The sequence below is a fragment of the Rhinolophus ferrumequinum genome, chromosome 17, assembly GCF_004115265.2.
Source record: "Rhinolophus ferrumequinum isolate MPI-CBG mRhiFer1 chromosome 17, mRhiFer1_v1.p, whole genome shotgun sequence".
Lineage (NCBI taxonomy): Eukaryota > Metazoa > Chordata > Mammalia > Chiroptera > Rhinolophidae > Rhinolophus > Rhinolophus ferrumequinum.
This window is the reverse complement of record NC_046300.1, coordinates 21,693,845-21,721,653: the sequence shown is the minus strand read 5'-3', so window position 1 is coordinate 21,721,653 and position 27,809 is coordinate 21,693,845. Positions and strand designations below refer to the sequence as shown.

At 39.2% G+C, this 27,809-nt stretch overlaps 1 pseudogene; it reads left to right on the top strand.

Annotated features, from left to right (window-relative positions):
* The first annotated feature begins 1,139 nt into the window (after positions 1 to 1,139).
* LOC117036680 (cold shock domain-containing protein E1-like) lies at positions 1,140 to 27,499 on the top strand (annotated as a pseudogene).
* The last annotated feature ends 310 nt before the right edge of the window (positions 27,500 to 27,809 follow it).

The following is a 27,809-nucleotide window of genomic DNA, read 5'->3' as shown; positions in this document are numbered from 1 at the left end:
CACCACATGTAGATAGATAATCAATGATCAAAGATTTCAAACTAGAATCCAACCAAAGAAATTTGCTCTTTTAGATTGCTAGCGATAAACCTGAGACCACACAGGTCCGCGTCATGTGCCGTATTCTCAGCACACGACGAAGGGAGAACTGAAAGAAGGAAGGCATGACTCCCGCCAGTGCCTACAACCTCCTGAAAATGTCATCCTGTGTACTTCTTTGGCACCTCAAATATGATATGTTTAAAGTCGAACTTAGGGACTCTGTCTTAAGATCCCAGATGCAGGTTCTGAGATAACAATTCCTGGGAAAGTGATTTACTAGGAAGGGTTTCCCCAAAAATATAGTAGGAGAGAGGAGAAGTGGGACTGGGAAGAGATGGAAGCTAAGCAAGGAAGAAACACCAGGAAAGTTCCATGGGTAACATTGGTTCCATCCCTCAGGGGACTCTGCAGACAGTGGTAATTCCTTGCAACTCAAAGTGTGGTCCACGGACCAGCAGTCGACATCATCAGAAAATTAGTTTAGAATTACAGAATCTCAGACCCCACACTAGTCCTACTGGATCAGACTCTGCGTTTTAACAAGACCCCTCAAGTGATTCATAAACATACGAAAATTTGAGAAAGATTGGTATAGTCATACATCAAAGTTGTCCCAATTAAGAATAAGGGGGAAGTATTTATGTCCCATTGCTGTATCAGTCTTTGGGTGGGTAAGGCTGCTCCTAGGCTCCTTAACTCCCTTAATAAATTCCAAGCCATTTCCCCTGCTCTGTGCATGCAAACAAAGAAGTTTCAACAGGCTGAGGTTGGTCCCTGACAGAGAGATCCAGGTTCTGGCTGCTCCCAAGTGTTGACTGAGACTGGTACACACCTGGAGCTAGTGTGAATGTAAATGGTAAAGAAATCTCAGGGGATTATAAACAGAGACCTAACCAAGCCTGCTCTAGTCTCCATTTACGTTCTTCTTCATTCTGCTTTTCCACTTGTCTTTTCTAGCGCATAAATTGTCCACCATCCGCAGAACTCCAAGGTCACTTTCCCTCATTTGCCGAGACCAATAGGTAACCAGTCTTCTCAGGTCTACCTCTAATATTCTCATATCTGTTCTCCATTCTCCATTCTCCATCACCTTGACAATGTCGAAGTTCAGAATTGTACCATGCCACACTAAAGTACGCTCCCCCACTGCTCTCAATCTAAACCCTGTCTGCCACATGTATACTTTGGCCAAGGTACAATAAGAAAAGTCCCGTTCTTCCATGCCTTTCCTAGTCCTTCCAGGAAGAAATGGTCATCTGCCTTCTGTTCCCATAGCAATACTTCTGTACATTTGAGGAGTGAGCCACTGGTCTATGCTAGTGTTGGTCATTTATAGGATCCATCTATCCAGATAGACGCTGAGCCACTTGCAGATAAAGACTGGAGTTGTACTTCCTGTGCTGAGCACGTTAGGTGCTCAACAAATATTTATAAGTAATGAAATTATCGACTCTAATGTATTTTTCAAGTACTTTAGCCTCTGGACAGGTGCTATGAATCTACACTTATATTTAACAAACTCAAGGATGCAAACACTACACTAAGTGAATGAAGGAGAAGGGTGAGAGAAATTATACACGAATCTTTCATGCTTTCCGTAGATGAAATCTCATTCTTTCGCCACTTGGCAGATTTTCTCAATTTGGAAGAATTTATTTGGAATCTTTAATGCAAACAGTTTCCTCAAGAATTAGTCACACACATTGGATTAAGCACCTAACAGCTAAGGCCAATCACTATTTATTATTTTAGCTATTCATCACCAATTTTCATATTCACTGCAGACTTGAAACCATGTTTTCCAGATCTGCGCCTTGAGAATAGATGCTGTTTGCTTTTACTAATATCATCCCAGAACAAGTGCAACATTTGTAACTCGAGTAATTAGCATCCGGTCTGTTCTTTCTAAATTGTGAGTATCTCCCTCTCTCTCACTAGTGCTCTCTCTTTCTCTCTATCTCTGGTTTAATTAATGCAAATGCACACTGCCCTACAAGAATTTGCAAGCTGTACTGAGAAATAATGCAGTGTTAGTTTTGCAATTTAGTGCACAGAGCACATTTGTGCAAAAGCTTTGTAAACTGGGCCCATGGTCAAAAGAAGCAATTAGCACTTTGTTAGTATGCAATGATGTACTAATCTGTGCAGTCTCCAAAAGCAATTGTCTGTTCCATTTTGCCCTCATGTGCAGTTTTTTCCAGTGTATATAGCACTGCTCCAAAAATTACAAATTGCATGCCTGGTGCTGTAAACTGGGTTCCTGATGATTAAGACATATCAATTAGAAAATATTTGTAGGGGGGAAATGCACATGAGTTTGGCCCTGCAATTTCCAGCAAAACAAGGAAGTTGGTGCACAGCCTTCAAGGGGAACTCTAGTTCTCTATTCCTCCCTCAGATTTCACGAGCAGAGTTGTCTTCATCTTCAGAGAAAGACTATGGGAAGGGCATTTGGAGGGAAAATAAGACCTCAAACCAGAATAGTTAACCCAAAATCACACTGACGTCGACTTCGTTAACACTGCACACTGATTTGCATTTAAACAGACACCATCCTGTTCCTTTATTTAAATAGCACATCGGAACCATGTAACAATTTGTGTATTCTTCAGACTCCTCAAGTTCTTAGTAAAGCTCACGACCGTCAGGTTGATGATAAAAATAACAATAATGTCTTATATTTTTACAGTGATTTGCAGTTCCCCACGGTATTTCAGGTACATTGGCTCCTTTGAGTCTCACCACATGTCTGTGGGCAGGCATTACCATTACCACTTTGCTGATGTGCAAGTGTGGGCTCAGAGAGGTTGGGTGACTGGTTCAAAGTCACATAGGAGGCAGTACTTTGTAGTGCTTCAGAACATGGGCTCTGAGAGTAGGCTGCCACGGGCAAATTTCCACTCGGCTTCTGTCTGACCATGTGAAGTTGGCTTCACCATTCTGCTTTCCAGTTTCCTCATCTATAAAATTGGAATAATAATGATCATACCTACCTCAGGGGGTTATTGTGAGGACTAAATGTAAATAAAGCACTTAGAATAGTGCCCCCATACAGATATGTGTTAAATAAGCATTAGCTATTGTTGTTGTTATTATCATTATTATTATTTAGCATAAGTAAGTGACAAAGTTAAGGTTGGTCTCGGATATGGTGAACTTTCAAAGGATTCAAAGCTATCTTTCATTCTCAGGGATTTATTTTTCAGGCTATCAAAGTATCAAACATATTTTTAAAGATAAAAGAAAGCTGAAGGGAAATTTAGTGCTATTAACTTGATGAAAAGCTATTGTAGGAAATATAGAAAATATTGTTCTTCGTTTTGATCAAAGAAGGATATAATAAGCTGCAATAAGGTGAAGCATGATTTGAATTTTATAGAGAAAAACGTTGCTGATAGTGAGAAAAGATTTCTTGAGGAGTTGTGGCAGGTTACAAAAATGACAACAATCCAGCGTCTTTCCTTGTATCAGTCAGTGGCCCTGGTGGGGTAGCTCTGCAGCTCCTGCCATTAAGAAGTGGAGCCCGTTTTCCTACCTTGTGATTCTAGGGTGTCCTTGTGGCTTGCTTTAGCAAATAGAAGTAGTGGAAGTGATGGTGTGCCAGCTCTGGTCTAGGCCTCAAGACACTTTACAACTCCTGCTCTTGTTCTTGGAAAGCCGACCAGTTAGCCTATGCTAACATGCTGGAGGATTAGAGAGAGTCCAGTCACCCATCTGCCCCAGGGAACAGTTAGCAAATTCAGGAGGCAGCCATGTAGCTCGCTGGCACTTGACTGCAGGTACAGAAGCGAGCCCGGCTGAGTCCAGAAGAATCACCCTGTTAAACCTAGGCCAAACTGTTAACCCACAGAAATACAAACTCAATCAGTATTGTTGTTTCAACGTGCCAGGCTTTGGGTGGTTTGCTATACACTGAAAGTTCATTGACATTGGGACTGCAGCCCCTTTGACCTTAAAAATCCTTGAACACAGAATAGGTATCAAATCCAGCTATTCCCTGATTTTGTACAGCCCGGAAGCTAACATAAATCATAAGAAGACTATTTCATGACATAAGAAAATATATGAAATTCAGAGTTAGCGTGCACAAATGCACTTTTCTTGGAACACACAACCATGCTTATTCATTCTTTTAATTATCTATGGCTGATTTGGCACCATACTTACAAAGGCAAAGTTGAGTAATTGTGATAGAAACCATATGGCCCACAAAGCCTAAAATATTTCCTATCATTATTTTTTAAAAGAAAAAGTTTCTGACTTGTGCTTTAAATTAACCTCAAAGCCTCTTTGGTCAAATTACTAATAAACTACCATGCTCCTGTGAAGCAAATAATTAACTTGTGATGCAAATAATTGTCCCATAATTTAAATCTTTTATAAGCTTGACTTTTCACATGGAATTTTCAAGACATGGTTCTATCTCTATGTACTATGACTAACTTACTGTTTTTCAGGTAAATCAGGAAAAGTACGATTTCATAAAGGATCTGACATAATTATCAGTCATTGTATATTGCCTATACTTCTCTAGAAGTAATAAGAGAAAACCAGCATATAGCCTCTACTCCAATTCTAATTGATTTATTTGAAACAGAATTAATTACGTTTGGCTTGAAACCCACTCTGAGTTAATACTGTACATTTGAATGACAACATTTTATGAATATGCAAAATAATTTTGGAAACAGGAAAAATCAGATAATTCACACCAATGACAAGGAGGCCCAGTACAGATTAGCACATTTCTTGGGAGGGAGGCTTAATTGAAAAAAAAAGAGGTAATTTTACTGAATCACCGTGTAAACTGTTCCCAGAGAAACACACACTGTTAACAAGAATCGTTCAGTAAAGATACCATAACATATTTGGTAAACAATGGGAATTGCACTTGCAGGAGACCTCATTACAGCTCTTGGCGATGAAATCTTGGTGGAGAAGTGGGGTGAGACTGCTGGGTCTTCTGTGAGAAATACTGAGTTTGTGGACTATTAAGGAGGTGAGAACCAGTAAATAAGTGGGGTTAGGCTGCACAGCACTTTTCAAAATTCATTCGGTCTTCAATGTTTAGACTGCTAGAGACATTTGTTCCCAGATTCAACTAGAGCCCAGGAAATATCTTTTTAAAGATAATTATTTTGTTTGGTTTGATGTTATTTATTTATTTATTTTTTGACTAGATACTCCCCCTTATAGCAGTAAAAATTTTTAAAGGAGAAAAATTGAACTCAGGGGAAAAAAACTAAACAAAAACAGACTGCTAATAAATAACCTTTGGATGTCACCTTCCCTAGGTTCCCCAACTTCTAATAGGCCCAGGAGAGAGCAGAAAAAAATTTAAACTCAGTAGGAAAGGAAATTAAAATTATTTCCTCTGCCATGGACTAGGCCTGAGCAATCTAATACAGAATTCAAAAATGTTTTCTTCCTATTTTCACTCCTCAACCCATACCTTTCCCCTCCCCCTTAATCACCAATTCTACAAGTATTTACTGAGCACCTGAGAAGTGCCAGTCAAAATCTCTGGCAGTTCTACAGAAAACTGTAAGAAGTAATGCCTGCTGTACTAGTCTGGGTAAGAGAGTTGCTGTAAATAACGCCAATATCTCACTGAATTAACGTAATAAAAGTTTATCTCTCACGTAAGTTTTCAGTGTGGGAATTGGGTCCCAGGCTTCTTCCATCTTATAGCACTGTTATATCCTAGGCCTTCAGGGACCTCCATTGTATTCTCTTCATCAGACCAGCAGATGGGGGAAAAGAGAGCTAAGGATTTTGTGGGAAGTTTCACATGAACCAAGCATGAAAGTGGTGTGTACCACTTATGCCCCTATTTCACTGGTCAAAGCTCAGTCACTTGGCCACAGACAACGCTACTAAGAAATGTGAGCAATGTGGTCTACCTCTTCCCAGGAGAAGGAAATGGGTTTGGGAAAGAGCTAGCCAGTCTTGGCCACACTTGCCTTCTCTCACATGCCAGCCATGACACACTCAGTGCCACCATCCTTGCATGGATAGATTGACATTTCTTTCCCACAGTGTGCCACCCAAGGATCTGAAATCTTGTAACCTCTAAGGATCACTGGAGGCACAAAAAGGAAATCTTAACTTGATTGGAATAGGTATTAATTGATAAACTGCTCTATGCCATTAGTTTAATTTTATTAAAATAAACAATTTATTTTAATCTCATTCAATCTTTCCAGCCACTCTGAAATGTAGGTTTTATCATCAACATATTTCCAATGACAAACTGATTCAGAGAAGTGAAAATCCATCTAGACTGACTAGGATTCAATCTCAGGTCCACTGGACCCCCAATCTAATGCACATTCACTGCACCACTGGTTCCCAAACTTGAGTCTTTGTGCCCCACTGTAATGCTGGTTACCATACTGACATCCTTATAGCACTGTTAGGAGATCCACTCATTTAAACTTAGTCTCAACCAAAGCAATACTTTTCGTAATATGATAGGAGTGTACTATATTTTCTAGTGTCTATTTCATCAGTGGTCAACACTTCATACCTTGGCATTCAGTTTATTGCCTCTATCCTCGTTATTAGTCATTTGTGACAATAACCTGATAAATAATTCTGAGTAAGAACAAAAGACTGATGATTCTATAACCCTTTCCCTGGGATCTTGGCATTTTTATAAAAGATGTGCCATGGTTTAACCCAGAGGAAAGGGTCTCTAAAATGACATCCCCTAAATTAAACCACAATGAGTTATTATTTCACAGCCACTTGAATGACTAAATTTTAAAAGGCAAATTTGACAAACATGTGGAACAACTGAAACTCTCATAAGTAGCTAGAATGTAGAATCATATAACCGCATTGAAAAACTGTGTGACAGTTTTTTTAAAAAAGTGTAACATATACTTATTCCTGATTCAGAAATTCCATTTGTAGGTATTAACCCAAGGGAAATAAAAACATATGTTCACATATACACAAAAAAAGCTGTACAAAATGTATTATAAAGATTCCCATACTTTTAGGTCTTGGGATCTCTTTACATTCTTAATGCTCACTGAGAACCTCAAAGAGACTTGTTTGTGGCTTTCGTCTATCAATATTTACTAAATTAGAAATTAAAAGAGAAATTTAAAAATAGCTGTTCATTCATTCATTCATTCATTCAAGCATAACAGTTATAAACCCATCACTTTTTAACCTAAATAGCACATTTTTATGAAAAACAACTATTTCTCCAAAATAAAAATAAAACAATCAGTGGGAAAGTGGCACTATTTTACATTTTTTTGCAAATTTCTTTAATGTCTGGTTTACTAGAAGACAGCTGGATTCTCATATCTGCTCTCACATTCTGTTATATCACATATCACGTCGTGTCTGGAAAATTCCACTGTACATTTATGAGAGAATGAGAACGAAAAAGTCAAATAATGTCTTAGTATTGTTCTGAAAATAGTTTTAATCCAGACCGCCTCAAGGGGTCTCAGAAACCTGGCAGTATCATGGCACCATGCCTTGACTCCCCTAGAACACTTCCCCACATACCCACAGGTTTGAGAACGTTTAGCATATACAAGAATGCTTATGTCACTATTGCATGTAGTAGGAAAAAAGTTGGAAATAAAAACGATTATTTAATAGGAGGATGGATAAATTTAGCATGTACAATACTAAATAGCAGTTTAGCTCAAGTTACAAGTCTCAAATAGATAAATCTCAGAAACATAATACTGTCTAAAAAGGGCAGGTGGAAGAATGACACAGGATATGAGACTATTTTCATAAAGAAAACATGAAGGAATGTTCTAAATGTTATTTTGTAGTAAATATGTATAAATTGCATGGGAATTATAAACTTCAAATTCTGAGTAATGACTGCCTCTGGATGAGAGAGGAAAGGAAGGAAGGAAATGAGACTGGAGAGGAGTACCCAGGGATACTTAAATTTTATTTAAAATGTTTGATTCTAAAACTCAAAGTAACATGGCACAAAGCTAAGAATTGACCAGGCTGGGTAGTTGGCACATGGGTGAAAATTATTTTATTTGTTATGCTTTCATGTATGATTGAAATATTTCAGAATAATGTTAGAAAATGTTATGTACAAGTACCTCTGGGATTGAGCTAAACAAATGTGTTGATAATCTGTCTTTCAAACATTTTGCTCTTTTGAAGGTTTTCTAAAAGTTCTCAAACAATAAGAGTTTAGACTCAATTCTTGCACATAGTGTGGTTCTTAAAACTTTCCTGAATTTGGAATCTTTCTAAATTTTAAAGGAATAGTCCTTTAAAGAGGGGGTACCTATTTACACTCATCCAATGAAAATTCATTGAACACCCTCATAAAAAAACAAAACTGTGCAAGATACTGAAGAAGTACAAGTATGACATTCCCCATAAGCCAACAATGCAACAAGAAACTTTTCCTTACCCCGGCTTAGTTGAGAGAGAAGTGGGCAGTCAGCAAACACGGATGCTGGGTGCCTGTCCCACAGGAATGCACGCACCAGTACATGCTACAAGGATCTTTACGGATTGTAGCAAATCATTAGCCAGCATTAGGGGAATGGTTAAATACATGATGCTGAGCCTGTGTAATGGGATAGTATCCAGTCCTAGTTTACAGTATTGACATCTGATAAGGCGACACCCCTTTGCATAATTATCTTCATTATTCTTGAGGATTGAGTCTTTCTCAGAAACTTTAACGTAATTTTATCTAAAACCAAGACAAATTTGATTTTTAATTAGAATTGTATTAAATTTAAATGATAATTTTGAGAGAGACAATCTTAACGTTTGTTGTTTTTTTTTTTTCATTTCTGTTGTTATTGAGTGAAATGTTTTCTATTCCCATTTTCAGGTACTCAAGGCTAGAATTTATGAGGGCTACAGATTATTTAAAATATTTGTCATGTATGTAACCACCTTGTCAACTTTTCTTACTAATTCTATCAATTTTTAAAATAAAGTTTTGCTACTTTTCTTCGGAGGTTTCTTTGTAGATCTGTTGGACCAATGGCAGCTCTCCCACCATGAGGAAGTGAAATAGTCCCTTCCAGGGCCCTCCAGTTTAGCTGCACGCCCCCTGCTGAGACAAATAAACTGTTCACTTCCATACTCCTTCCTCCTGTGCAGCTCATCTTTGGCCTCTTGGGCACTAGGGAAACCCAGCATTCTCATGAAAGGTCAGTGACGACCTTCTCCCTGGAGTTCACCACACTGCACAAGGTAAATTGTGGCTGGGGCTCCACAAAGGCGATCAGCTCGCCACAAGGAAGAAAGTCCCCACATCAGTTTGTGCCACAGGGTCTCACGGGCATGCAGCTGCCTGGGTGGACTGGGGCAAACAAATTGAAACTGGTGATGAAGGTGAAGGGCTGTGTTGGGTCACTATGTTCCCAGAATCCCCCTTTCAGATTTCTGGATTATTCGGCCTAATAAAGTCAATGTTACCTTTTAAGGAAGATGTTGAAAACCTGTATCTATGGCTTCATCCTGGCTCAAGCACTTAGTGACTTGGCTGCCATATTCCCTCCCCTTCATTTTTTATCTAACCACACACCTTAATTAACTGGAGTTTCAATGATCTCCAAATGAATTTTATACTCTAATGGGAAGTATATTTCATAGAGAGCTAAGCCAAGAGGTTTGAAACTTGCATTTAGGTGAAAATTATAGAATCGTTGACTAAATTACCTATGCAAAAAGGCATACCCTGCAGGACTGATGACATCACTAGATTATTGTTGGAGGTGGAAGACCAAAGTATGTAACATGATACATTAGCTGGTGTCCAAAGATGGCCCCCAATGAACTACCTCCTCCAGTCTCCCTTTCCTTGTGTAGTTCTCACAAAGGCTGAATCTGGGCTGGGCCTGTGGCTCCCTCCAACTGCAGAATAAAGAGGGAAATGATGCTCAGACAGTTTCAAGCCCTAAGCTTATAAGAATGCCTAGCACCTTTGAGCCACAAAATAAGTAAGATGTTCAGCTACTTTGCTGGAGAGCCCAGGTGGAGGAGAGACCAACTGAAGGAGAGAGAGACCCAGCAACCCTACCCTCTGCCCCACCAGCTGAAGCCCCAGGCTTTGGTGCCAGTCAGACTTGTGAGTAAAGAATCGTGGATGCTTGAGTCCCACGCACAACCTAATTGCAGAGAGACCCTAAGTGAGACCAGTAGAAGAACCATCTAACGAAGCCTATTTAAAACGAATGGGAGAAATAGCATGCAAGTGATCTCCGAGTTCAGTCCTTGTTGAGGCTTAGCTGGCTTAGTTTATTTGAATACCCACTCTCCAGAATGCCAACCCACAGAATATAAAGAATAATAAAATGGTTGTCTTTTTCAGCCACTAAACATTGGAGTGCTTTGTTCTGTAGCAATATATAACCAAAATACATTTTTAAGGCAGAAATTTGGAGTGAAGACAGGGACTCTTACACCCCATGCAATGACGTAGTATTTTCAGAGCTGGATTTTCCATTTTGTTCAATGGTTTCATATCTCTAACCAGAGCCTCTGCTACATTATTACCCTAAGATACAAATCTTAAATTATTTCACGTGTAAGATTTTTAGAACACTCTTGACTCCCAAGGGCTTAAGAATGCTTTTTATTTTCATTATTATTCTTTAATTTAAACAGCTACTTCCTTGAGATCCACTTGAAACCATAGCAAAGAATGCAGACAAAAGCAGTCTGCTAAGGTGGACTCCCCAACACATATGCACCCATTGCTGAAAGCGTGGCAACTTGTTTCATTTCTCAAAAACATAAGGCTTTTTGAATCAGGCCTTCAATCCAGTAAAAGTGTCTAAAAGAGTAAAATAACACACTCACACAGACTCATGAAATCATCATCATAATAAAAACCCTCAGACTTCTTTTTTTTTTTTTTTTCAGCTGTGAAGCAGCACCTGCCATTAGCTGTGGTGGTTCCTATTTTCATATTGTCTGACAGTAGCAGTTGGATCAGGTTTGAGCCAGTGTGACTGAGAGGCAGGCTCCCTGCTTCCACAAAGCTGAATTTAATAAGATGAGAACAGCATGCCAAGATGGGGAGCTCCCTCCCTAACACTTATCCTGACACCAGCCCCTCAGCGGGGCCCGTATTGCCTCGGTAATCTGGGTGAGAGGGACAGAGCGTCCTGCTTACAAGTTCAATATAATGGAACAGCAGGGGGCGAAGGGCTGGCAGAAAAGCTTAGCAAAGTTAAAGCCTATTACTGTATGCTTGAGGAAAAATGAGTCACAAAATATTACACCCAGAGCAAGACTTGAACCTGCCAAATGCAGCAGCAACACACACGAAGCCTTGTCCATAATGGTGCATTCATTATTCTGTGGTCCAGGGTAATGTGGATTTAAATGGCTTTAACCTGAATGGAAATGTATATGCAAATCTCCCTTAAGCCCATCCCTCCCTTGTTTTTTCTGGTGCCCTGTTTGAATCTGATAGGCAAGGAGACTGGACTCTACATATGTCAGAGAAAATGATGCCTCTTTAATATGCCTTTCATGAGAAGAGGAAGGCAAGAAACTGGACAGAAATCTTTCAGCTGCATATTATGACCTGGGTAGTTGTTGTATGCCTCTTGAGGTGAATTTAAAACTAATGGGAGAAATAGCAAGCAAGTGGTCTCTGAGTTCAGTTCTGTTTGAGTTTTAGGCTGGCTTAGTTAATTTGCATGTCAACTCTTCAATATAAGTGAGTTCTAACAGAAACTCTTCAATACTAGTTAATCAAATCAAACTCTTAGATTTGGAGGAGACTTGCCTCATCCTTTCAATCAATCAATGCTTCAGAACCAATCCAGGGCTCCATCTAACTAAAAGACCATTATTTAGAATCCTGAACATTAAGCTACTCTAGGACTGGGTTGGTTTTTTTTTTTTTTTTTCCCTGTTTTTCTTTTTGAAAGAGTTAACAACAGAACTAAGGTGTGACTCCTTTTGCTACCCCCTAGACCAGCAACTACAACTTCTCATTAGAGCAAAGGCCACTCAAATCATCAGGTAAGGTGTCAATGACAGCAGCCACCAATTACTGAGCTCTCACCATGGGCCATGTTCTTGGTTGGATGCTTTATATCCATTATTTCTATATAGTGGTTTATAAGTGTTCTCACACTGCTTCTCAGATATACAAAGAAAACTCAGATTCTTTATTTATAGCTGATCAAATTTTCATGATCCTCTAATGGAAAAACAACCTTAAACTTCAGACTTGCCAAATTGTCTCTCATTCACTTCCAGTTTCCAGTCTGTTTGGATGTGTGGTGTCTGTCAGATGTGTGCTCAGCCTTAGTCTTCCTCTCCTTCCTTTGCTCCTTTTGAAGATGAGGTCTCCGTCTCATGGGCCAAGTGCCAGTGGAGAACGGGGCCTCCAGACTCAAGTGGTAACTTCTGGATCCCTGCAGGCCTCTTCCTTGGGATGGTTGGTCTGATTGGGATAGTTGGCATGCATGGACTGGAGAGCAATCAGGTCCTAACAAGCCATTTGGAACTGCTGGCTGGCTAACTCCTAGAAACGGTGGTCCTTGCCTTGACTCTGTTCATGAATTCCTCATACGTGCAGACTCTAACCACCCCCAGGTGTGTTCCAGTCCACTTCCTGTCTCATAAGCTTTGTGCCCCCACAGCAGGATGTGTAGGAACTTTTGGACACTCTTTATGCCAGGGGCAGGCTGGGCAGAGCAAGCCCACATCCTCAGGCTCGTCTCTCCAGTTCCTCTGTCCACCGTGGTGTATTTTCATTCCTGTTCCATGAGGACATGGTGCAGAGATGAATACGTGACTCTTCCTAAGATACCAGCTATGCCCAGGGAAGGAAACCACTAACCTTGGTGTTGTGGGGGTTTCCTAGACCCGTCTGACCATTTCCATTATCCTCCCACTTACATGCAGGACCAAGAGTGAGGGAAATGAGACTTTGACATCTGATCTCCTCTCTTTTATCTTTCTCAACTTTCTTTAATCCCACATGTCCTGGGCCCCAAAACAGGGTTTGTCTGAACTTTTTCCTGCCTAGTCAAACTCCCTTAATTCATACCCTGAGTTCCTGTTGCACTATGACTATCATAATTTAAGTTCCTCAGAACTAAATAAGGATTCAAATGGATGTAGTTCATTTGAAAGGGGAAGGAAACACCAAAAGCGGAGTGGAGAAGGGAGAGAGGGAAGCAAAGGCAGTGAGTAAATGATGCATTGTAGGCTGGTTACCACTGTGGACAGCGTAATCCCATGGGAGATCTCTGAGTAACAGTATAACATACAAGTTCAGAGTTGTCCACCCCAGGGTGAGAAAGCTGCAACATTTATACACCAATTTCTCTCACCCCTTGGTTGAGGACCACTCTATCTGGGATGATGAAACTGTTCTTACACATGTGTTAAAACTCACAGAAGGAAGATATACAGATGAGAAGCAAGCATGTGAAAAGATGCTCAACACCGTGTGTCAGCAAGGAAATGCAAATTAAAACAAGGAGATACCACTACACACCTATTAGAATGGCAAAAATCCAAAAAACCAACATGAGGGTGTGATGAGGGTTTGGCGCAACACATGCCCGTAGCTAGTCGGAATGCAAGATGGTACAGATACTTTGGAAGACAGTTTGACAGTTTCTTACAAACTAACCATACTCTTACCATGCGATCCAGCAATAGCACTCCTTGGTGTTACTTAAACAATTTGAAAACTGATATCCACAAACACCTGATCACAGATGTTCATAGCAATTTTATTCATGATTGCCAAAGCTTGGAAGCAACCAACAGTCCTTTGGTAGATGAAAGGATAAATAAACTGTGGGACATTCAGACAATGGAACATCATTCAGCAACAAACACAAATGTGTCATTACGCCATGAAAAGACAGGGAGGAAACTTAAATGTTTATTACTAAGTGAAAGTAGCTAACCTGAAAAGTTTACAGACTGTATGAATCCAACTATTAATATACAACATTCTGCAAAAAGCAAAACTACGGAGATGGTGTAAAGATCAGTGGTTCGAGGAGTTGGAGGAGGGGAGATACGTAGGCAGAGCAGAGAGGGTTTTTAGGGCAGAGAAACTATTATGTATGTTACTATAATAGTGTACGCATGTCATTATACATTAGTCAAATCCCACAGAATGTACAATGCCAAGGGTGACCCATAATGTAAACTATCACCTTTGGATGATAATGAGGTATAAATGTAGGTTCATGGATTATAACAGATGTATCACTCTGGTGGGGAAATGCTGATAGTGGGGGAGGCTGTGCCTGTGGGGGCAGGAAATCTCTGTACTTTCCCTTTCATTTTTCTCTGAACCTAAAACTGCTCTAAAAAATAAAATTTATTTGAAAAATTCATAGAACTGTACACAGAAATTCAATTTTACTATAGCTAAATTTTAAAAATGAACAGGAAGGAAGGAAGGGAGGAAGCAAACAAGGGAGGGAGAAGGGGAAGGAGGGAAAAAGGAAGTTACCTTTGAGATCAGAAGATTTGTGAACTATAACTGAAAAATAAATAAATAAATAAATAAATAAATAAATAAATAAATAAATAACGATAAGTTGTTGGATCCAGACAGTACTTGTTCTCTCCTCTGAGGTGATAAGACTCCTAATACAGCCTTGAAAATCAAAGATTACGAAAGAGCATGTTTTAAAGGCAGATAGTCATCGCTTGACTGAATAGTTTCAAATTATTACCTCTGCACACTTACAAATCCTGCCAGGTAGACATTATTGCCCTCATTTTATAGACAAGGAGCCCACGGAACAGAGAAGTCCAATAACTGAACCCTGTTGGTAAGTGCTGAGCCTGTGCATTGAATCCAGGTTTATATGATCTCAAAGTCTTGGCTCCAATCACAAAACACTAATACAAATGTTCAGGGTCAGCTATTGATAGCTCAGGCAATTGAGTAATATTGTATCCAGAAAAAATCCTCCAAGCTGGAAAGGGCAGGTGCGGAAAATGAGGAGGAAAAGGAGATAGGAACCAAGAACAGCCATCAAATCACCAGCTTCACTGAAGATAACACACTTAAATGAGAACGAGCTGGGAGGTTTTGTTTGTTTGTTTGCTAAGTTTTTGGTTTTTCAGCTACAAGTAGAGGAGTGGTATGCTTATTCTAAAGACTGATGACAGCACAGATTAAATTTCTTCAGGTTTCACTTTCATTTGTTTTCTTAACCAAAGTATAACAGAGCATCACGTATTTGTTGTTGCTTCAAGCAAAGCCACTGGATCCTACCAAAGGACAATCTAATTCCAAATGACAGTACCAGTTAAAGCCTGACATTTTAGAGACTTGTAATCTTCCTAAAAATTATTTCATGGATTTAGTGAGCTTTCTTCTTCTACCTGTTGGTCTGAAAAAAAACAAGAAACCACCATTGTAATGTTCACTCTAGTTCAGTGAAAGTCATGTGTGAAAATGGAGAATAATTTGGTTGAGTGTTAATTTCACAGGAAATGTATTGTTTTGGTAAAACGAAATAGCTTTTAAATAAAAATTCAATTAATATGTTTGATCAAACCAAAGCAGTTACAAACCAAAGTAACTTTGATTTGTTATAAATCAAAGTAACATCCAGCCAGACTGAGGTGCCATACTTTCTTTCATTTCTGGGCTTTTGACGATATTAGCCGTCTCTTCTTTTTCCACCTGACCCCCCCGAGTCCTATTCTTCAGTCATCCTTCAGGTTTCACTTTCATGATCTTAGCTCTGGAAATCTTTCTCCCCTTCTGCCGCTCCACTTTTCAATTCCCAAGGAGTTACTTTTACCCATAGCACAAAGTACTTTACCTATCACAGAATACATCCATCTATGTAGTAATGGCCCGTTTTCTTCTCTGAAGCCCACTAACTTGTGAGCTCATGAAGACACTTGACACCTAACATGTCTTATGTGCTCACAATGGTTGCAGAATGAGTGAACTACACTTCTGTTTATTCCCCATGAAACCTAGCCTAGATTAGGAGATGGCACGTAGAATCAGGAAGGCCTGGGATGGGATCCTGATTTACCTGCTCTGTGACTTTTGGCAAATTGCCTGACCTCTGTAATCTTCTGTTTCCTCATTTGTGTTATGGAAACATTCATGTTTACCTATAAAGGATGTTATGATAATGAGATAAGTCAATTGCTTGGCATTTTTCCTAGCAAATGGTAATCCCTCCATAGATGGTAAGTGGGTTCTGCTCTTCTCAACAGAGGCTATTCGGAACCATGTTAATATTTATAATGTATTTATTCCCACCATCCCACTAGTCAGAGAAGCTAAAGTAGCGGTTCTCAAATCTTAGTGTGCATTAAAATCATCTGCAAAACTAACCCAAGCACAGATAACTAGGCCCAGCTCTAAAGTTTGTGGTTAAACAGGTCTAGGGCAGCGTGGAAGAATGCGCATTTCTGACAATTTCCTGGGCGATGCTGATGCCGGTGGTCCTGGGACCACATTTTGAGAATTGATTCTTACTTTCCTCCTATTCCTTCTAAGCTCAGGAAGCTGCATACTGGAATCACTCGAGAAGCTTTCAAAATTACTGATGCCTGGGTCCCATACCATGGATTTCTGATTTAATAATAGGTCTAGGGTAAAGCCTGAGCACTGGGTTTTTTTTAAAGCTTTCCAGATGATTCTCATGAGAAGCCACGGCTGAGAACCATGGCCAGAGATACATGCCAACAGAGCATTATCTCCCAAAGCTTGGTCTTCTGTTCAGCAGCATCAGCATCAGCACCACAGAGCTTGTCAGAAATGCACACATTCAAACCCCACCCTGACCTAACTAATGATAATTCACATTTTTAGTGAGATTCCCCAGAGGAATCCAGCATACATTAAAGTTGAGAAGCCCTGAAACAGAGAGTCCTCCCACCCAACTCACATCAGAGGAAGCATTACCAGATCTCACCTTTGCTCCACTTGAGCTCTGCCTTCCTAAGATACCAGGATGTAGGAAAAAATGAGGAACTCAATAACTCTGCCTTTTCCCCAAAGAGAATGGGTCTTGCCTTCTGCATTGCAGGCATGAACCTGAGGAGTCTTAACTCTTTAACCCACTCTTTTCTCCTCCCCACCTTCCCAGACTCAGTTGCTATCTCTAGACATAGCGTTCATCACTCCTATGTATTAATACCCATCCTTGGGTTCAAGTAAAGACATGAGCAGGAGCGATGTCTTAGTGGGATTCAAAAACATGAAACTTCTTCCAAAAATATAAGTTAGCACCTGGTCTCTCCCTAAATTATCCTGACACAGAGATGTGTCGAGATGGTATTAAAATAGAATCTTATCCACTAAGGGTGGAAAGTGAAAAGTAACATGGAAGGGATGTCTAATGATTTGGAAAAAGAAAAAGATCCAACTGCATTAGTGAAGAAATTATGAGGTGTCTATGACCAGAGAAACCTGAAATGTGCTAATTGAGTGCCCTCAGATGCCATTATCAGTGCAGTCCCTCCAGAGTTAGCAGCACAAGCACAGCTGAGCAGAAACCTGAGCTAAGAGCTAACAGAACCATCTTGACGGCCTAAGAAGTGTTCTGTGTGCATGAATCAGTAGGTGAGGGTCCCTGTGAGGGTGGGTGGGTTCATCAGGACTCCTCCACAAACAGGAGGGGAAATTTCCTCTGGTAGAGGATGCCATGCCATGTTCAAAACCCAGAGAAAAGACAAGTTTGGTTTTTACAGAGAATAGGAAGTAGCAGCCATCACAGGAATATGTGCCTGTACATGTGCGCGAGCGCGCACACACACACACACACACACACACACACACTGCACATCACAACTCTTGTTACTCAAAATGGGCTCCACCAACCAGCAGCAGCAGCAGCAGCACCTGGCCCGAGCCCCACACCTGTTATTTAAGATTGCATATTAACAAGGACCCCAGGTTATTTGTACATACATTAAAGTTGGAGAAGAATTGCTCCACACCAGTGGCTCAAACTTTGGCTGCACACCAGAATCACTCAGGGATTTCAATATGCAGCCAATTTTGAGAACCGCTGATCTAAAATAAAAGATAAAAATATGCCTTCTCTTTTCCCTTCCGATTAAGCCTTTTGACCAGTTTAAAAACAGGACAGTGATGCATAAGAGAAACACTTCAAGACTGCTGTTGGAAGACCTGCTTTATAACACTTTTAAGACTAATCTCATTCTGTTCTGGTAATTAATTATCTCTTATATGCTTTCTAAGACCAGGGGCCAGGACTTATTCTGTTTCACATTAAACTTCAGGCCAACCAAAGGGCTTGGGCCAGGGTAAGTGTTCAACTAATGTTTGTAACTTAATGATAAATTAGTGATAATAAACGAAAGCTCAAATTCTGGCTTCTCTGTGCTATTTTTGTTGTTGTACATTGCAACTGTTGAAGACATTATTAGGATTATATCTCTCCGTTAAGACTACAAGCTCATTGAATACAGAGACATATTTAATGCTCTTTACTCCCCTTTCTATCCAAATATGTATAACATATTAATAAACAAAGAGTACATAGTCAGTACTTGTAAATTTCATTGAATAGCCTCAAGATTTTTGTGCAACTGGGAGACATGATTTTACAGGAGGAACATATGAATGTATGTAATCATAAAGTATGCTCTACTGGAAATTTACTGTTTTTGCATACGATATCTTGATTAATGGGAACTCAGAAAGCAAGTAAAGTAAAAGCTGATGTTAAGAATATGTTTTCTTAAACCTAATTATTTCTAAGCATTTCCCAGATTTATAATATAGTCAACAAAACATGCCACATTTTATTATCTATAAATCTGTGTCAATAAATAAATAAAACATTGACTATCAGTGTTTACAATAATTACACTAGATAAGGGATTGGCAAACATTTTCTGTAAATGACCAAATAGTAAATTTTTGGCTTTATAGGCCATGAATGCTCTGTTGAAACTACCCAACTCTTAATGTAGTGTAAAAACAGCCATACACAATAAGCAAGCAAATGGTTGTACTTGTGTTCTAAAATAACTTTATTTGTAAAAACAGGTGGATTTGGCCCACAAGCTATAGTTTTCCAACCCCTGGAATAGGAGACTGGAAGAACTTTACTATTTAAAAGCAAAGTGGAATAAACTTGACTTCAAAGACAAAATAAATTTGTTTTGGGAAAAACTAGAATATAAACAACTGTAAAAAAATGCACACACACAGAGATAATATCTTCACACAGAAAACTGAACTATAAGTCCTTACTAAAATTTTTAGAGGCAATGCTGGTGAGAAGAGGCAGCAGAAATATGCTCTGTTAACTTCGTAAATTAACAGAATGAATAATTAACCAGGGCCTGATTGTCCTCAAATAGTCAGGTCATTCGTACTTACCTTCTAAAGACTGTATCACCTAGGATGATTTCTTTTTTTCCATTATGGAAAGAACCATGAGATGAGAACCTTGAGTATGTGAAATGGAACCATAACCCCCTTTAGTTTTCCAGAGGAAGCAGAGCAATGAGAAAGCCATCCAGGAGCTGAGGGAAAAATATACTTTCAAAATGTCATCCATCCTACTAGAAGGACTCTTAGCTTTTTGATCTGTGCAGTGACGGAAGATCATTTCAGGATTAAGACTGTTGACCTCTAAGTGTAGAGGTCAAGGGCTTTCCAATCCCTAGCACTTACAAGATTCCTTTGCTCAGAGAAACAAAAGCCATAACGAAGCCCAAGAAGAAACAGCCAAGCCTAGGGTGCTACTGTAGGTCCCGTTACGATGTCTAACGCACTGGCCTTCACCACTCATGAAACCAGATGTGCCCACATGAAAACCCATTTCTCTAGCAAATAAAACATGTTTAAATATTACTTTGGCCTAAGGCAGATGGTCCTCCACGTTTGATTTTGTTTGATAATTTTAGAAGACAGAGATTTTCGCTTGGTTAGAAGTGATTATTAGAGTGTACTCTGGGTAAAATATTCAGTATTTGAAAAAGAAATTCAGTTTGAATCAGGATTCAGCAAGTTGGTGTCACGTTTTCTTTTTTGTTGTGGTGGTGGCAGTGGGGGATGTGGGAGTGGCTTTTCTTTGGGTTTGGTTTAAGACTCATTTATTAAGGTCTTTAGCAGCTCCTTCTTTCTCCCCCATTCTAAAATTATCCCTCCTCCAAAGCAGATGTTTAAACAATACTTGTTAATTAACCACAAAGAAACATCTCAACTCCGTATTGCACAAACACATTTTTAGCTTGAGAATTTGACTTTGCTTTAGAAGAGATGAAGTATCCCTAAGGAAGTCTCTTAGATTTAAACTTCCCTTCAAACTTTGGGCTCCTGTGAGAAACAGTTTCCCTGTCTGTGGCAGTCTGTGGAAACTGTTAATCAGCGTGCTTTTGTCAAAGGCCATCTAAAAAAGGAATTGATAAAAATACATGTTCTGATTTGACTAGGATAATCTCACTTTTCGCCCACTATCCCAACAAAATTATTAGTAGACTCCCTTTTCAATCTCAAAAGTGTCCACACTGGACAACGAATTAAATGGTCACACTAATAAGAGCTGACATCTACTGACCTCTTACCTAGCTGACCGCTCTGCTAAGCGTGTCTATGCAAATTATTTCATCAAATCCTGACAGCATCTCTCAGAGATGATAATATCATTGTTTTCAATTTATAGATGAGGAAACTGAGTATAAGAGAGCTGAAGTTACATGAACAGCAAATAACAAAACCTAGATCTTACCCCATGAGAATAATTGTAAAAGTCAGAATGCTTAACCACAATGTTCCATCTGTTAATTAGAAGTTGCAGGGGGGCAGCCGGATGGCTCAGTTGGTTAGAGGGTGAGCTCTTAACAACAAGGTTGCTGGCTCAATTCGCGCATGGAATGGTGGGCTGCAGCACCTGCCCCTAAGACTGAAAATGGCAACTGGACTTTCGAGCTGAGCTCGCCCTCCACAATCAGATTGAAGGGCAACTACTGATGCGTCCTGGAAAAACACACTATTCCCCAATAAAAATTTTAAAATAAATAAATAAATAAGAAGTTGCAGTTAGAGCACAATCCAGGAAATTGTCCTATCTGCTCGGGAAAAGCTGTGTTTGGAAGAAGGTAAAAGACAGACAGATAGAAAGGCGGTAGCTACATAAAGATAACAATTTTATAAGCAATGGTAGTTCCCCATCTTTCTTTTCCTTAGTTGGTGTAGTCTAACATATTGAAGTCAAAATGTACATTTCTAGATGGGTGTGTACACGTATATGTACACGTATCTGTACACGTATGTGTACACGTATATGAGCTAGATGGAGATGAAATCATAAAGAAACTCTAACAAGGATGAGGTCATATTTGCCAATAAGTCTGTAATGAAGGTTATATGTTCCAGTTTACATTCGTTATAGATCAAATACTGTCTTTTAATTATTTTAGCATCTCATCCCCCTTTCACTCTCAAACACCCCCAATTTGGGCAATAAATTGTAATGGCAGCCCTATCCATAATAAAATATTTTTATACTTTCATAAATTCATTCATAAATTTATTTGTTTAGGCACTTTTAATGCTTCATTATCTTAACAGATATTTAAAAATATTTCTTGGACTATGAAGATGGCAGCCTATAAACCAGAGACAATTAGGAGGCTATTCTAACAAAGTCTTATTATATAACAGAGGTATAGGTAAAGCGATTTTTGGAAAGAGTAGGCCTTATCAAAGATATAATTTTATCCTGGACATGAAATATATGACTAAAAGTTTATTTGGCTGTCAGTGTAGCGGAGGACTATTTCAGAAGAGGCCAGCTCTCTATGCCTCCAGTGCCAAGTAGCAAAAGAATAGAGAGGGGAAAAAAAACAGAATATGGGAATTTTCCTCATAGTTTCTCTGGTGAGAGGAGAACTCTCCTACTTTGGAGTTTTGGTGCCTGACTAGCCACCCCTGCTACTGCCACCACCACCACCTCAGGATTGCCTGGGAGATGAGGCTGTTAAAGAATGAACAAAATCCAGGTTTTTCCTTCTCTCTCTCTGACCCTAAGGGCACCCTCTTTCTATCTCTTCAGACCAAAAATCAAAGGGCTTCACTTGGAGCTCTTTCTGTCTGTACTTGGTGCATAATTCCAGGCTTCCATCTGTCTTTGCGTCTAGAGCAGGAGATACAATTGGAAGAAGTTTGGTAAACTCACCACTGTCTCAGTGGTACTGTGAGTTACAGTTTCTTTCCCCACTCTGCTGCTACCATCAACTTTTCAGTCTTTGACTTGCACCCAGGGTTTTCAAATGCATTCATTGAAAGAGATAGGATGGAGTATACTTACTCCATCTTGGCTGGAATTGGGCCCAGAAAAAACATCTATTTACTGTGATGCGACTGACTTTGTGATGAAAAGTGTCTAGCAAACTTCTTACCTGAAGTTTGAGAAAGTCACACTTGTCTTAGATGTCACACAGGAACTGGAGGAGAAAAGAATATAGTTGTTTTATACATGGTTTTTTAACCTAGTAGTTATATATGGTGAAATCTTCATAAAGAATATTTACAGGTATTTCACCTTCAGCAATCAATTCTACAGAGCTGGCATGAAAAAAAAAGTGAATCTGAAAACAATTGAAATGCTTAATTATTTTGCAGAGTAGAGAGTACAGAAGAAAAAGCTCAAGATCCTAACTCTGGCTCTCCGCTTCACTGAATCACCAAAATAAAGTGAAGTCTTCAGCCATGGCTTCAGTCTGAGGCAAGATGGGAACTTCATCATGCCTGGGTTATTATTGGAGGGTTGATTCAAAAATAAAAGACCTACGTTTCAGCTGGTCCCAAACTATGGAGAATTTTATTCACACAAAGCCCCCATTTGCCAATGCAAATCTGGTAATTGGACACTTAATTACCCTATTTGCACACATAAATGAGGGGTGTGCCTGCGAGAAATCAGAGCCCACTCTTAAAACTTTGGCCCTAAGCAATGAAACCACATGCTTTTGTCAACAGCTAAATTGATTAGAATTGTGTTTATTTCTGCTCGTGTTCATCCACATGTATTTTCACTGAAGCCTGATGTCTACTGAGTTAAAAGCTTAGTTAAAAAACCTATGTTATGCAGACAACCTAGATAGTAATTGCCAACTATGTGCCAAGACTCCTTTCATTTTATAGAGAATACAAGTTCTGAATAAAAAGAAATATTCTTTGCAACCTCATATGCTTGGGCAGACTCAGCAGCCTTATAGTCATAATAAAGACAGAAGGGCCTTTTAAAAGAATACTTTAAACAAAATTTCCAGCATGGATTATTCTGTTCAGTAAATGGTTCAGGCATTGAATTTTCCCATTTCCCTAGGGCAGGTAAAGGGGTGAATTTTCTCTGAATATCTTCTAGCTAGACAGTATCTTGACAGTGTCCTTAGGGGGAAAAATGTTCTTTGATTTGGAAGCGTGTACTGTGAGTGAGTCCATCTGGGTTTCCTTTGCATGAATAGAAACATCAAGATTTGGCTGTTTCTTCATCTTTGATTTTATATAGACCTGGGTTCTAGTTCTGGCTCTAACTCAAACTAGCCATGCACTATTGGGGACAGATTCAACTCCTTACAATTGTTGAATAATGGTGAAGAGAAAAGGGAAAGCTTGTCAGGAAGAGTCATGCAGTATATCTGTGAAGTGGAGGCAGGCCCCAGGAAGTCACTAAGGAATCAGAGGTAAAGGAGGATGAACAGTAGAGGATGATCACCAGATTTGGTGATTTGAAGGCCAGTGCTAACTTTGTCATTGTTTTGGTCACCAGATACTCAATAAATACTCGTTGAAAGCGTGACTGAATTATCAGTACCAATTAGTCAGGCACTTTCCAGGGAGCATTGTGTAAGGACTCAGGAGGAGCCAGAAAAAAGAAAATGGGACCCTTGACTACAAGACTATTGAAGAGTATTCCTTGCAGAGTAAAAACTCACTAAGGTGTGACAATACAGAACAAAACAAAGTTGAAAGACTCCATGTGAGAATCAGGGAGTTCTTACACAGCAATAGGTATTCCATAGAAGGGTTCTGCTCCCAGCCTGGGTGTCCAGCGGCTCAAACTGTGGAATGACTAGAGTTGACTTGCCTCTCTCACTGTGTGATCTCCTCAGGTTCCGCAGATGCCAACCAATGCAGAAGAACTCTGCACCAGAGGCTGCTCCACCCTAACAGGGAGAACCAGAGGACCCTGAAATCAGGCCTAGATTTCGGCAGCCCAGAAATAGGATGCTTCACTTCATCACTTTTTTGGTCTGCCTGGATTATGGGACATCAGGGCACTTTTGCCTGGGCTCCATCTTCAGTTATTGCTCGTGTGAGATACATACAGAGGGTGCCAAAAAAATGCACACACATTTAAGAAAGGAAAAAATTATTAAAATTGTAATATTCAATATATACCAATAACAAAAGATGAATACAAGTCACATTTGACTTCTGCAATTACAAGAGGTGCTCAAAGTGGTTACCATCAGAGTCTGGATACTTCTGATTATGGCGGATTACTGTTTGAGCAATGTTACCAAAGTGTCCATTGTATACAGTTTTTGGTACCCCAGGTATATCTGAGAGAGATTATCCATCCATCCATCCATCCATCCATCCATCCATCCATCCATCCATCTTTAGTTATAAGAGGGAATTCTCATTTATATTCTCCTTTCACATCTAAAACAGAAAACAAATCAATGCTTAGAAAACTATGCTTCTGTGTATTGTTGTATCTCAAGGCTAATTTTCAAAAATATTCTTCTGCTAATAGAGTTATGTGTGAAAATGGCTAGGTTGAGAGAAGCAGCAGAAGTACAGGCTCTGCCTGTCATATTCCTTAACATAACTAATCTCCTCACTACCCTCTGCCTGTCAATAAAAAGTGTTTTTTAATCTTCATCACAATTTTTTCTTCTTTTTTGAGAAGCTCCAGATGCTATTCTGATGGGTTTGATCAGAGTAGTTCAAAGTAAGGGACTCTATTCATTGAACACAGAAGACACACTATTTAAAGATGCATTATCAGTGGTTAATCAAAACTCGGACCAAACTTTCGAAGGCAAGGGATTAGGAAAAATATGTTTTCATTGCTAACAATCTGTGAACTTCAGCTGGGTCTTGTTGGTTTAGAAGCTTAAGAGAGGACAAGAAAGTAACATTTATTGCCTATTTGAGTTCAGGCTTTTGACCACATCATCTCTGCTAATTCTCTCTACCACCTTAAAGTAATATTAACATTATTTTACAGACCAGGAGAGTGTTGTTTAGAGAAGTTTGGCTTAAGATCATCCAGTGAAGGGAAAGAATCAGATGGACTATCGTATGACCTCAAAACATATCTAAGATATTGGTGGTTTTCAAGTTGGGGATAAAGAAATCATGTCATGTGTCATGATTAGAGTTTTTAAAATTTAAATGATATTAGATTTAAAAAAATCCAAGTATTTTTCCCTGAAGCTTTTGCTTTAGGGGGTGGGTGTGTGTACTGTGTCATGATGAAAAATGTATTTCTCCCTGAGTGTTTGTCAAAAATTTTGAAAACCATTGAAATTGCCCATGTTGATGCTATGCAATAAGAATAATTTGTCTGGTTAATTATAATAGGACATCCATATAATTTATAATTCAAACCAGGGCACTTGGGGAAATGAAAGGAAGTTCTATGATTAATTACATAAGGTTAGCAGATATGAGTATAAACAGGGATTGATCTGGGGGAAATGGTTGGGCATTCACCCTAGTTATAACCCATTCTGCATCTCCACTGATCTCTTCCATTTAGCAACAAAATGACTGATAGTAAGCAGAAAATACATTTAGGAGAGTACGTAGCACATCTTGTACGAGGTGGAACTAAATCAGGCTGCAAATATTTTAGAATTTGTTTTCCCCCAGCACAGTATTGAGTTCTAAATCACTGTACATTTGTCCAAATAATATAACTCTTACTGGGAGATTGTAATACTTGTTAGCACAATCTGGCATTATTAATGTTTTACTAATAATTAATTATTGAAATATGAAATAAAGAGCTGTAATATAAAAAGACAGGTTTCTTGTGGCAGGAGCAGAGGGGATTATGACCGTTTTGTTCCAGGACTCATTTTATGCAACACCCATTGTATTCTCATAGATAATAGCAAGAGCTTTTGCAAAGCTAACTTCACCACTTCATCTTCACTACATTTTATAAAATATGTGTGGTATCAGTACTAGAAGGCTGAAATTCTAAAGTAAATAACTAGCTGAACAGGCATGGAAGAAGCAAGGAGCAAAATATTATATGACATGTTCTGTCTAGAAACATGGATGTTCTGTGTGTGGACAGGTGCTTAGTGACAGTTGGAGTACATGTGGTCCTTCAACACACCTGGCTCCTCTGTTCACTTTTAATACTGCATGAAAAGAGTGGAAAATATCAGGATACTGGGAGCACGACCTTTTTGATACCACATCTCTTCTGGTTATTTTTCTGCTATTTATTCATTTTGTAGATATATTTGTGAGATATACGCTAAACAATGTGCTGAAACACTAGGGATAGAAAGCTGAATAAGAAATGATCTCTGTAAGGTTGAACTTAGAATTAGTGACAGAGGCCTGGACAGCTGATTGCAACTGTGTGCAACTTTTAGGTCATAATTCTAACTCCAAGAGATTCTTGGGTTATGTGGCGACTCTGAAGGATAACCTTGGATTCATTGAAACAGACAATCATGATATGGAAATCTGTTTCCATTACAGTGAGTTCTCTGGTGATGTCAATAGCCTGGAATTAGGGCCATGGTCAAGTACAGCATGTCCAAAGGGAAAAGCAACAAAGTCAGTGTAGAAAAAGTCAACAAAACACACTTAGTGAATGGCATTACTGAGGAAGCTGATCCTGTCATCTACTTAGAAGTCATTCGCCCCTTGAGGAGTGTTGATCCAACACAGACCGAGTACCAAGGAATGATTGAGATCGTGGAGGAGGGTCATATGAAAAGTGAGGTCTATCCATTTGGCGTAGTTGGAATAGTCAATAAATGGGATTGCCTGAAGAAAGGGGAGACTGTCAAGTTACAATTGTGTGTCCTGAGCCAAAATGTACAGACTTTGGCCTACAACATCACACCCCTGTGGAGGGCCACAGTGGAGTGTGTGAAAGATCAGTTCAGCTTCATTAACTATAAAGTAGGAGATAGCAAGAAGTTCTTTTACTATGTGAAAGCAGTTCAAGAAGGCTGGAGATGAGGTGGAATTCTCAGTGATTCTTAATCAGCACACTAGCAAGGGCAGCGCTTGTAATGTTTGGCGAGTCTGTGAGGGCCCCAAGACTATAATAGCTCCATCACCTGATAGGTTGGTCAATTGCTTGTAGAACATCAACCTGAATGATACCAGTGCTCCTTGCCTAACGGTTCTTTGTCAGCCAAGGGGACCAGATAACTCAATAGGATTTGGTGCAGAAAAAATATCCATCAGGCGGGTGTCATTGACTAACCACATCCACAAAGCACAGCATTAATCCACTATAATCAAGTTGGGATTCTGGTAAATGGTTCTAAATATCTCCCTCTTCCTTCCTCCCCAAATCTGAAATACTTATTCTATTGACCTATTATAACAATTTTTTAAATTAAATTTATTGGAGTGACAATGGTTAGTAGAATTACACCAGTTTTAACACCTTCCTCATGTTATGTTTAAAAAAATAAATACATTTAAGAAAAAAAAAAAAAAAAAAAAAAAAAAAAAAAAAAAAAAAGAAATGATCTCTGTCCTCAAAGCTTATATATTCAGAGAGAAAGAC